Source organism: Tyto alba, unplaced genomic scaffold, assembly GCF_018691265.1.
Source record: "Tyto alba isolate M040663 unplaced genomic scaffold, T.alba_DEE_v4.0 Super-Scaffold_27, whole genome shotgun sequence".
Lineage (NCBI taxonomy): Eukaryota > Metazoa > Chordata > Aves > Strigiformes > Tytonidae > Tyto > Tyto alba.
Genome location: NW_024881301.1, coordinates 32,871,599 through 32,885,022, shown reverse-complemented (window position 1 = coordinate 32,885,022; position 13,424 = coordinate 32,871,599). Strand labels below are relative to the sequence as shown.

The 13,424-nt window shown below is 39.0% G+C and overlaps 1 long non-coding RNA gene across 1 annotated transcript in view; it reads left to right on the top strand.

Moving 5' to 3' along the window:
- Positions 1-13,424, top strand: part of LOC116963245 — a 71,676-nt gene that overhangs the window by 35,832 nt on the left and 22,420 nt on the right. The window lies entirely within an intron of this gene.

Genomic DNA, 13,424 nt, shown 5'->3' with positions numbered 1-13,424 from the left:
TTCTGAGTGCCTCAGTATGGATTCACCACTTACAGGAGTCTGTAATAAAATGATCTTAGATTGTCTGTACTGTTTGAAATCAGATAATGAAATGGAGGCCTGGAGCAAGCTGCAAGGACAGTTCCCTCTATTCAAGCTGGCCATTACTTTTAGCTACCATTATGCACATGAAGAGATTTTTAGTTTTGGAAAAAATGCAAGCAGGGAAAAACAGGCCCTGAGGATTTTACCTTGACTAAAGTATATCATGTCTGGATATACTGATATACAATAGCTACCTCCTAATAGTGACGTTATATTTAACATGGGAAGAGGAAATGTGATAGCAGGTAGAAACTGTATGCTAACATTGTTTCAAAATCAGGTTTTTGAGAAGGATCAATTAGGTTAAGCTGTAATAAAAGTGCAACTATTATAGATTTCACTTCAGTCAAATGAGTAATATGGATGCTGTAAAAGATGATGGTAATTTAAATACATGCACAATTAAATATTACTAAATACGGATAATAAAATGCATGGAAAATTAATGAATAAGGGAAGAAGATATATTGAAGGGTAATTCTCTCAAATTACTTTTCCCAGGCTGGTGTTCCATAGGTCTGCTTATTGTGTTCTGCCAAACCAAAGCAGCAGACAGTCTGGGAAAGTGGAAATGGAGAAAAACCACTGGCTGATTTGGTACAGTGTTCTGTGCTTTTCTCCTGCGCTGTTACTTGCAGAATGCTAAGCCATGGTTTGGCTTGGCAGTTTTCTCTTAGTTATCTCTAATAAAACTCATGTGGTTGTCCTGGGTTGAGTGAGTGGTGGAGTTTTTTGGTGGCAGGGGAGGGGGCTATCGGGGCGGCCCCCTGTGAGAAGCTTCTCGAAGCTCCCCCAGCTCCAAGTCAGCTCCACTTCTGTTTGGGAAATTGAGCCAATCAGCTGTGCCTCTGCGATAACGTATTTAAGAAGGGACGTGGTGATGGGCAGTCAGACTTGTGAGGAGGAGTTGCTGCAGCTGCATGAACACCAAGGTCAGTGGAGGAACGGAGAAAGAAAGGAGGGGGGAGGTGTGCCGGAGCAGAGACCCTCCTGTATCCTGTGGTGAGACGGCAGGGCGGCCCCCCCCCGCCACCCATGAAGATCTACGGTGGAGCAGACATTGATTTACAGCCTGTTGTTCCTGCTCGGGATAATCAAGGTTCTGTGCCCAAAGAAGGCCGGGGTCTCATGGGAAAAGGTAGCCCCGCTGCTGTAATTCAGTGCTGGGAGGATTGCAGCATGCGGGGGAGTCCCACGCCGGAGCAGCTCGGGAAGGGCTGCAGCCGTGGGAGAGAATCCAGTCGGAGGAAGTTAGTGACCCATGACGGAGCAGTGTGGGGAACGCTGCGGCCCATGGGAGGAATTCAAGTCAGAGAAAGTTTGTGGAGGACTGTCTCCTGTGAGAGGGGGACCACGATGGAGCAGGGGGTAACAAGTTTTGGACATTCCCCTCACCGAAGATGAAGGAAGTGGCAGCACTGGCTGCACCCCGCATTCCCTGCCCCTGTGCCACTGGGGGAGGAGGTAGAGATATCGGGAGCAGAGCTGAGCCCGGGAAGAAGGGAGGGGTGGGGGGAAGGTGTTCTCAAGATGTGGCAATGCTTCTCACTGTCCTACTCTGTTATGTGTTGTTAGTGTCTGTAATAAATGTATGTTCTTTTTTTTCTTCCCCTAAAGAGTCTGCCTTTTGCTCGTGATCATAAAAGGGGGATTTTCCCCCATCCCAGTCCTATCTTGAACCCCAAGCCTGGCTCTCTGTCCCTTCTCATTGCCGGAGGGGAAGGGAGAGAGAGGTGCTGCATTGTGGTTGGCTGCCAGTCAGGCCTAAACCACGACAGTGGTGCATGGAGCTAGAAAGAAAGGGCTAATAATGTGACTATAAAAAATTAGTATGTAAAATAATAGGGAAATCAATACTATAATAAAGTGGTCTGGAGATGGAAGAACAGAATAGATTCTACTAGTAGTCCTCAAGTGGATTGAGCATCATCTTTGTATTACATACCACTGTTCAGCCATAGTTTTACCTGTTTTTCATGTATGGTTTCAAATTCTTGCTATGCATTATATGTTTGCCTCCCAGTTCCTAACAGAAAGTACATGATAGGACAGTGTATAGTTCATTCACCACCCCATGACCTGGATTTTGTTGAAAGAGGAAACTATTATTAACCTGGAGTTTAAAGAGCAAGTGAAGAAAGAAGGAATAGATGGTACGTTTGAGACTTGAAAAGGCAGGAAAAGGAAATCAGAACTGAAGGATTATGTTTTTCCTTAGAGCTGCTCTTCATTATATCTTGTAGAACAAGAATCAACAGGTCTCAACATCACAATTTGCAGTAACATCAGAATCATTCTGTTATTTCATGAATGAGATCTACCTTATGTCCCCCAAAACTCAGATGAGTCAAAACATAGAAAATGAGAATTTATTCTCCTGCCAGATCTTAGAAACTATTTTCCCACTCTCAGTTGCTATAGAAAGCTACAAATTAACAGGCTGTCACCAAAAGTATTGATGGGGGGCAGGAGAGGAGTTGGAGGCCACTGGGCTTATTTCCACGTAACACATTTAGATTCCAGTGGATTTCAAAGAGCACTCCTGAGCTGCAGACCTGTGGACTGAGAAAAGGGAAGAAAGGTCCCGTTTGCTGTTACTTGTCACAGTTCTGCTTCTCAAACACTAGTTGCAGCAGCTTTCTTTGGTGTACAGTGCTGTGTGAAAGCAAAACACACAAAAAAAGAGCTAGTAAAGCTTGTATTTCTAATCTCTCAAGGACTGCTAACCTCTATCTTTTAGGCAATTTAAGCCAGCACTATAGTCCGAACAGAAGATGATTGCCAGGAGATTATTAGGTGTGAGTGCTTTAAAAGAACAGCTACCCTTCAGACTCAGTCCTGGAGTAATATATTAATTATACAAAAAAAATTGAGAATCATTTCTGGACAAACAGCAAAGTTAAGAGAATAGCCTGCACATGATTTTAATGAAACATGTAAGAAACCATGAAATTCCTGCCTAGACATAGTCAGAGAGAGACCAGAATAGAATATTTTCTATCAACAGATACTGTATTTTTTGGCTATCTTGTTTTGCAGTGTATCATACTTTTTCTTACGAAAGTATGGAAGAATGGTAATTAGACTTAGCTAAGGGAACAGGCTGAAGTAGATCCAGCTGAAGATGTTTTTCCAGGCAGGATAGCAAGTTACAGTATTTCTGGCTAAAAATCAGTGACATTATACTGTGTAATAGAGTAGTCTATGTCATCATCCATTTATAAACATCTATAAATATTTAAATTGGATTATTTGTGCCCATCTTACAATACTTTTGGTCAGCTGAGGACTGTGGACAAATCTCATTAACTTCCCAGGTATTGGCATGAATCTTGCAAGTTCTACGAAATACTCATCATTCTGTCATCTCCTGTGTCATTTTTTGTTCTGGTGATTATTCCTAGGAACATGCCCTCTGGAAAAGGCACAGTATCAACTTGATTCTTTTTATTGCTTATTCTGTAACCTTTACATTTCTAAACACATGTATTGACATTGTTTACATATGTCATTATATCCCTAGGAACATTTCATATTGAAGGGTTATTGCATATGAATTAATTTACCTTGTGGCCAGAATCTATCTTAAGGCTGAGATGTCTTTTGTAGTAGAATGAATTCTTTTTTTTTGACCAATATTAGAAAAACAGTAATCATAAAGAACATATGTTATTGTAATGCCTTTAAAAACCCAGCCAGACTCCTTTGTGTTAAATCCATTTGACCCATTATTTATGTCATACACAGTTATATAAAACCATATTTAGTTCCATGGAGGGTATCATCACACTTTACCGCATTAAGCTGTAGTTTTCCAACCTTGTTCAGAACCAGACTAGGAATCTGATAAGATTTGTAATGGATGTGCATTATTGAGACCCTAATAAAAGTTTGTAACTTCTTGTTTAAAAGTGCTTAATTACTCTACTATTTTAGAGTGAATTTTTCAGTAACTCTATCTTTCCAGAAATACTGCATAATTTCATTCATTACCTCTGTGTATTGTAAGCAAAGTCATTGCATTTCTTTTTACTGTTCTGCAGTTTCTTTTAATCTGCATTTTCTCTAAATACTTTAATCTGCAAAGATCCCTTTAGATCTGCATAAGCTCATGCACCTGTCACATCAAATGTTTCTGGTCTGGTTCTTTTGAATAACAGGAATCTCTCTGACACATGCATTGCAAAAATGAATGCAGAAAGAGCTATTCTGTTTTCATTCAACAATTTCCATTCCTACTTCCCAGTGTGATAAAGTACTTTGATATCAAACATTTTTTTTTTTTTTCTCTACCAAATGCTTTCATATTGCTGAAGCTGATATGTTTGTACTTTGGGACACCAAAATAATTGCTAATCCTGTTGATGCTTTATTTCTTGGGATTTGAAAGGCTTTTAAATGCCTTCTGCAAAATTTAGTATTATCTTGTTTATTTGATTTAAATTTGTGTAAGTAAAATAGTTTTTGATTATGTGATTTAGTAATGGACAAGAACTAAATTATTTGGTTCTATTTGCATAAGCACCTAAAAGCTTTTGGACACTTGTTCAAGTTAAATTCTATCTTTATGAAATGGGATGCTCTAACAAGAAGTGATGTTGGCACATGCTTGAAAGCATTCCTCTTTAAGCAAAACTGCTTCCAGCAAGAAGCTGTCTCTAATGGGTATTTCTGTTGCTGAAACAAGAACTTGTAACATTCTGTTTTTTTCCTGAGTGGTATAGGATTACCACTTTCATGGGAATTGGGGCCTAAATTTGGGAAGACAGAATTGTGAAGGGACATAATCCTGAACAAATTTACCAAAATCTGCTAAGCATTTTCTCAAATGTCTAAAGTGGCATGTAGGAATTTCTGACTCCAGTAGCTCAACTAGATAAAAGCTATTATCCTAGATCTTGTTTGTTTAATCTTAGCTAAATCTGATTTTGCCTATTACTTTCTAAATGCATATATAAGATGTAAATGAATGGGGAATTTTGAGGGGAAGTGTGTATTTTTTTAAGGTATGACAGCAATTAAAAGAATTTTTTATGTTTTCAATAAATGAGGCTATAAGAGGTTTATAAGAGGTTCACCTGCACGCAAGAGCAATCCCCAGGGCAACAGAAGCAACATACAGTCACTGGTGTGACACCTATCTGCAAGACAAAGGTTACTGCAGCTGCTTTATGATGGAGCTAAGGGACATTTCTGAAGGTATGACATTTTCTGATAGAAAATAAACTGGAAAATTCTCTTGAAACTTTGCTCAGGGTCAAGCTGTCTCTAGCAGAGATATTTAGCAAGGGTCCTAAGACAAAGCAGAGAGGGAGATACTCTCTCAAGGTTGGCTTGAAAGATGTCAGCCATTCCTTCACATAAATTATGGGATTTATGTGGTCCCTTTTTGGCATATTATTAGGACAATAAAGCCATTCCCTGATCAATAAATGATAATGTAATATAAAAGCTACAAATACCACATCAAAATATTATAATATGTAAAGACATAAAACTCTCCAAATCCCACAGAACTAGAAGATCAAGCAGGTTTTTTTCACTATAAAGACTTCACCTACTCATGCAGTTTATGCACATTGTATTTAATGAGTCTTGGGAATTGAGATTCTCCTCATTTGTTCATTTGGAAGTGTCTGTGTCCATTTATGAAATGCAGTAAAAATATCATGTTTGTCTAAATACTCTAAGTATAAATAATTCATATTATTTCATCTTTATTTTATTGAACTTCCTACTAGGCTTGCCACTTCTAGTTCAGATCAGGAGCTGCTGTGTTAATTGCTCTTTGATGGCCTCTGTTGTCCAGGTGCAGAAATAGGAGAATTAGAAGCAATGTTAATGAGTGAGGCAGCACTGGGATGCAACATATGTATGTGTGTTGTTCATCTTCTGTCTACTGCAAAGTAGAGCCAATATTTAATAAACCACCAGCGGTAATACCATAGTCATGGAGGGAAAACTCTGAGTTTATCCCACCAATCTGCCTGGCTGGGCTGAACCAGATCCAAATGCAGATGCAGGTCTTATGCAAAACCAAATCAACCTACTAATACTCAAATTTTTAATTCTCCTTGTAAGCAAATTTCTGTCTTACTTTCCACCAGGCACAGAAGTTGTGAAGAGGATTATAGCCATTCTCAGGAGCACTGGATGTTGCATAGATTTTTATTTGATAATATACTGATGCAGTTTATTTGTATATAATATCCATGAGCACTGAGAAGTGTACTGAAGTTAAAAGGTTACTCGTACACTCAGAGTGGCCACCTGGACTGGGGTCCTTTCATTTCTGGCTTGCTACTCATAACATCTTACTTAACTTCATTCAAAATGTGCTGCTCTTGTCTGACCTTTACATGCTTTCCATGATCTTTCATTCAATTTGGAAACAAAAGGGGGATGAAAACTCTGATAAAGTTTCCAACATCTAGATTCTAAATGCCCTATAGTGACTTGACGTGCTGTACTTCAGGGATAAGAGAAAAATAGATTTCAGTTCTAGGTCTTTAAAGCACAAAAATATAAAGTCTGTGCATTCAGAAAGCCTTTAATGTTAAGATGGGAGCAAAACTATTTTTTTGCAAGTCTAGCAATTGCTTGTAGCTTTTTACATCAGCTAAGAGACTATTAATGAACCGATTCATCAGACACTACAAAGATATTTTCTGTTCACTGAAGTGCCCCACTGAAATTGTTTATAGTCCAATTCCTTTGCTTGTAAGGGGAATATTTGTCTCTACAGTATAGTTTAAAAGATTATTTTATATTAAAATATCAGCCTTGACTTCCAAAAATTATTTTTTACATTTTTTTTATTTTTTTTTTTGACTGGATGATCCAGAGCACAACATTTGCCTTAATAAATATATTTCAGTTAATATTTAACAGTTCGTGTGTATGGGAACTGAACTTAATTTTTTTTTTAAATGAACTACATGTAAAGAGCAAAATCAACTTTGTTATCATGCACTCTCTGCCCTTGATTGACTATGTTGATTGAGTCTGTTGTTAACAGACTCCCTCTGCTCTTGATTGAGTCTATTCTTGCAGTCCTTGCTCACATTGATATTGTCACTTGTTCATCTAGGGAACAGCATTGCACTAAGGATTACTTGTGTATTTGCTACTGGGAGAAACATCTAATCTGAAAAAAGGCTTACTTTTCAATCCTTCATTCATTGAGAATTGAATTTTTGAAGTTTAATAATTTTGATCAGATTAGTGGTTTAGGTTTTCAGATCAATGGTTTGAAAGAAGGCAATTTTTCAAAGTGATGAAAATGTGAACTCTGGAAATTGGGGATTTTTTTCAAGAGCACAAATGGGTTGCCAAAATTATGGCAAGTGGAATTGCTGCTTACTTTTTGGTTGTTGTTGTGGGTTTTTTTTTTTGTTTTGTTTTAACAACAACAAAACAAACATAATTTTTTGGCCAGCATCCTCTGCCAGGTGCACAGGATAAAACATGACAAAAGAAATGTCCTAGTAAGGGAGGTGTGGTTTTTTGTCTGTATGCTTATCCAGCATAATCCCCTCAAATTGCAGATTACAAACTAATGCTGGTAGAAGAGTGTTAATTCTGTTATTGTTTTCCAGCTCAATGGTGTGTGGAACAGCATTGGACTGTTAGGAGAGAGTCAAATCATCTTCAAAACGGTTTCATTTGTTTTGTTATGAATAAGCTTCCTATGTTTCTGATTCCTATTAAAAATATCTACAGAAATCTGTTAAAGATAATATAGACCTGCAAATTTGGAAAGAAAGGGATTTTGGGGGTTTAGATATGACAAAGTCCAAGTCCTTTTTCACACCCCAGTATATTAAAAAAATGAATTTTGCCAGATCTTTTTAACCCTTCCCTCCTGCCAGTCTGAAATACACTGTTTCCACATTATGAATAATTTCTCCCTTGATTAGTCATATATATTTTCAGCTCATCCAAGTTGCTTGATGAATTTAATAAATGTATTTTTCATTTTATATTCTCTACTAAAAGAACTAGTCACAATGCCTGTAAGCTTGAATCCCTCAAAGGGAGCTTCTTTCATGTTCCCAGTTAATGAAGAGATCCAGTAGACTTGACAAGTTTCACTCATTTGGCACGAGTAACTTTTATTTTGCATGAATTTGAAGTTGTTTCTTAAACATCTTACTTTTCTGTGCCCCTGAGACATTTTTCCACACTCCTATTCCTTTGAAATCTTTTATTCAGACTGTCATTGTTTGGCTGCCCTGGAATCCTTTACTCTCATCCACAAGTACAAGTAACTGTGTCCCCAATGAGAAAGAAGAAGTCTATTTTTACTTGCATTGATTAAAAAAAAAAAAACCTAGACTGATCATCTGCAGTTAAAATAAATTTCATTTGTGGAAGATATCATATAACAATAAAGAACTTTAGCAACAGAGAAACTTAAATTTAGTTACCTTATTATAAATGAGCAGTAATTTCACTGAAATTAGTGTTATTTCTGATTTAACTCTGATGCAGCTCTGATATAACTGCTGCAGCATTATTTTTTTGTCTGAGCAGGCCAATAATAAAGCACAATATAACAGTGAATTGAGACCCTTTTTAAGTACATTTAGATAAATTCTCTATTGCACCAATGTGGTCTGCCTGTTGTTCTCTAGCATGTTGTTTTGGGAGGAGAAATCCTGCTCCTGTATGAACCACGACAAATTTTGTATTGGTAAAGTAATTCTAGAACTGGACCAGAAACAGTTTAGTTAAACTATCTGCAACTATCTGTTCATTAAGCGTATTGTGTCACCTATATGCTTCACATAATTCCAAGCTTCCCTTGTTGGGATTACTCACAAATCTCCCAAAAGGCTTTGGGAAAAGCTGTGAGGGAGTACGCACCCGTACATCTCCATTGTTTTACTGTGGTGGATGTTCTTGTCATTACTGGAGTGGTGGAAACATCCAGTATACACCTGCAGGGAGCATCTACAAACTGGATATTATAAACAGTTTTGCTCACTGGCTCATGACACTGCAAAAGTTGTAAGGCCCGCAAGCCTATGTCCTTCAAGAGAAACACTCTGAATGTAGGGTCAATAAGAAAATAATGCTGATCCATCTGGTTTGCACTATATTCAATAATGCTGATCTACCTTGTTTGCTTAACAGTTGCTATATTCTCAGTGAAAAATACCAAGTAGCTGTGGATAGCACTGAACTTGGCTTAAATATATGTATCCTACCCTGCATCTGTGTTCACTCTGGGTCAGTGATGAGATGTCAGTCCTCATGTACAGGGGCTGGAACAGAAAGTATGCTTGTGCAAACACACATAATGCTTCTTAAAATTCAGGTATATTTAACACAATCAAAACCCTGCAATAAGCCTGAAGATACCTATCTTCTTGATGGTTTAAATTAGGTAAGATCAATCTTATGACCAACATTTTACTGGGGGACTATCTGATTTACCTAGTCTCTCTCATAAAGCATTGGTTATGCTTTGCAGATTCCTGTGGTTCTGAGATATTCTTTCCCCAAAAGTCCACATTCTTTAAATTGTTAACATGCTAGGAATGTGATAGATTTGTCACAGAAGGAGATTGTTTCTTATGTCAATGTATTCTTCAAATTATAGATTTTTTTTCCTTCTTTTTATTTATTTTTTTTTTAAATCAACAGACAGGTAATATATTTTGGGGGCAGGGGTGCTGTTTTGTAATCCTTTAATAACACTGTTCTGTTTTATTAACAATTTCTGAAGTGTCTCTATAGTCAGGTTAACAGTATGAATTGTAACATTGTTTTAGAAATGTTTTAATGTTTGTTGACATATTTGGAGTGTTTTCCATTGTAAAGATAAGTTAATACAGTAATGGCCAAGTTTATTCTGAATTACTGAAGGAGATGCCCAGAACAATATCTACATTCATTTCCCACATTATTACCTTCCCCACTGAATTAATAAGATCTAAGTTTACATCATTCAGTAGTTTTCCACACTCAATACACATGACCATAATATGCAATTCTTGATTCTTCTTGCATATAAGAAATAATGTGTATTTATAAATGTAGCGCTTTCATATTTGACTCCTTCATAAAGTACTTCATAAAACACTAGTGATTTGCTTCATAAAGCATTTATTCACAGTCCATGCGAAAGCAGTCTAGTTTTGTCTACATTATGAGCTGAGGGAGATGTTGAAAAGAGTTTTATGATTTTTCAAGGTCCATCACATGTATACTGTATACCCTCCATACATCTACAGCTGTTCACCCACTGTCTTATCTACATGTCGTGGTTTAGCCCCAGACAGCAACTAAGCACCATGCAGCTGCTCACTCACTCCTCAGCCTCAGCGGTATTGAGGAGACAATTAGGAAAAAAGTAAAACTCAGGTTGAGATAAAGACAGTTTAGTAGGACAGAGAAGGAAGAAGAAGAAAAAGAAGAGGAAGAGGAAGAGGAAAAGGAGGAAGAAGAAGAAGAAAAAGGAGAAGAAGAAGAAAAAGAAGGAGAAGAAGAAGAAGAAGAAGGAGGAGGAGGAGGAGGAGGAGGAGGAGGAGGAGGAGGAGGAGGAGGAGGAGGAGGAGGAGGAGGAGGAGGAGGAGGAGGAGGAGGAGGAGGAGGAGGAGAAGGAGGAGAAGAAGGAGGAGAAGGAGGAGAAGAAGAAGGAGAAGAAGGAGAAGAAGGAGAAGAAGAAGGAGAAGAAGGAGAAGAAGGAGAAGGAGAAGAAGGAGAAGAAGGAGAAGGAGAAGAAGGAGAAGGAGAAGGAGAAGGAGAAGGAGAAGGAGAAGGAGAAGGAGAAGGAGAAGGAGAAGGAGAAGGAGAAGGAGAAGGAGAAGGAGAAGGAGAAGGAGAAGAAGAAGAAGAAGAAGAAGAAGAAGAAGAAGAAGAAGAAGAAGAAGAAGAAGAAGAAGAAGAAGAAGAAGAAGAAGAAGAAGGAGAAGAAGAAGGAGAAGGAGAAGGAGAAGGAGAAGGAGAAGGAGAAGGAGAAGGAGAAGGAGAAGGAGAAGGAGAAGGAGAAGGAGAAGGAGAAGGAGAAGGAGAAGGAGAAGGAGAAGGAGAAGGAGAAGGAGAAGGAGAAGGAGAAGGAGAAGGAGAAGGAGAAGGAGAAGGAGAAGGAGAAGGAGAAGGAGAAGGAGGAGAAGAAGGAGAAGGAGAAGGAGAAGGAGAAGGAGAAGGAGAAGGAGAAGGAGAAGGAGAAGGAGAAGGAGAAGGAGAAGGAGAAGGAGAAGGAGAAGGAGAAGAAGAAGATGAAGAAGAAGAAAAGAAGAAGAAGAAGAAGAAGAAGAAGAAGAAGAAGAAGAAGAAGAAGAAGAAGAAGAAGAAGAAGAAGAAGAAGAAGAAGAAGAAGAAGAAGAAGAAGAAGAAGAAGAAGAAGAAGAAGAAGAAGAAGAAGAAGAAGAAGAAGAAGAAGAAGAAGAAGAAGAAGAAGAAGAAGAGGAAGAAGAAGAAGGAAGAGGAAGAAGAAGAAGGAAGAGGAAGAGGAAGAGGAAGAGGAAGAGGAAGAAGAGGAAGAAAGCAGATGAAGGAAGAGGAAGAAGAAGAAGAAGAGGAAGGAAGAGGAAGGAAGAGGAAGAAGAGAAAGAGGAAGAAGAGGAAGAAGACGAAGAGGAAGAAGAGGAAGAGGAAGAAGAGAAGAAGAGGAGTGCCCAACCAGTTCCTGAGCAGTGGTCTCCAACCAGTTATATACTTTCCCCCTAGTTATATACTGAGCATTATGACATATGGTATGGAATATCCGTTTGGCCAGTATGGGTCAGATGTCCTGGCTGTGTCCCCTCCCAATTTCTTGTGCCTCTCTGGCCTTCTCTCAGACAACGCATGAGAAGCTGAAAAGTCCTTGACTTAGTATAAGCACTACTTAGCAACAACTAAAACCATCAGGGTGTTATCAACATTATTCTCATACTAAATTCAAAACACAGCACTATACCAGCTGCTAGGAAGAAAACTAACTCTACCCTAGCCAACACCAGGACACTATTCAAAACAGACAGTATTATTTTTTGCTATTGAAAAATAAGGCCCAATTTGAAATAAGAAAATTAATATAGGCAAAATTAAAATCTTTTTTTATTGAACTCTGTTTGAATTTTAAACTCTGTTAAAATTTTAAAAAATTATTATAGCAATGTATATTGGGCTTTCATGGCAAGGTTTTGGTAGTGGAGGATCTACAAGGGTGGCTTCTGTGAGAAGCTGCTAGAAGCTTTCCCCTAGTCCAATAGAGCCAACACCAGCTGTCTCCAAGACAGCCCCACCGCTGGCCGCAGCTGAGCCCATCAGTGATGGTAATTGCAGCCAGAGTGAGGAGTGAGAATATGTGAGATAACACTGCAGATACCAAAGTTAGTGAAGAAGAAGAGGTAGGAGGTCCAGGTGCCAGAGCAGAGATTCCCCTGCAGCCTGTGGGGAAGACCATGGTGAGGCAGGCTGTCCCCCTGCAGCCCATGGAGGTTAATGGTGGTACAGATATCTACCTGCAGCCCATGGCGGACTGCACACCAGAGCAGCTGGCTGCACCCAAAGGAGGCTGTGACCCCATGGGAAGCCTGCATTGGATTAGTCTGTTCCTGAGGGACTGCACCCTATGGAAGGGACACACACTGGAGAAGTTTGTGAAGAACTTCAGCCTGTGGGAAACACCCATGCTGGAGAAATTACTGTAGGACTGTCTCCCATGGGAGGGATCCCGTGCTGGAACAGGGGAAGAGTGTGAGACGTCCTCCCCCTGAGGAGGAAGGAGCAGCAGAGACAACATGTGATTAACTGACCGCAACCCCCATTCCCAATTCTCCTGTGCTGTTCAGGGGGAGGAGGTAGAGAAAATCAGGAGTGAAGTTGAGCCTGGGAAGAAGGGAGTGGTGGTGGGAAGGTGTTTTAAGATTTGGTTTTACTTCTCATTATCCTACTCTGACTTGATTGGTAATACATTAAACTAATTCCCCCCAAGTCGAGTCTGTTTTATCTGTGATGATAATTTCTGAGTGATCTCTCCCTGGCCCTATCTCAACCTACAAGCCTTTGTTTATGTTTTCTCTCCCCTGCCTAATTGAGGAGAGGAGTGATAGAGTGGCTTTGGTGGGCACCTGGCATCCAGCCAGGGTCAACCCACTGAACAGTGGTGCAACTATCAATTTCTGAAAGTACAGTTTCAATAATTTTAAATTACCATGTTACATGACTAGGATGCTTTAAATGACATGACCAGACTTAAAAGCTTAATTAAGGTTAAAAGTCCCTTATTTATCTGTGCATTTCCTTTTACAACTTATGTAAACCATATACCTTGTAATAGCTCGCATCTTCGTAAAAAATGTTTATCAAGTTTTGCTGTTGGATCTTCTTTATCAAGAGATCTG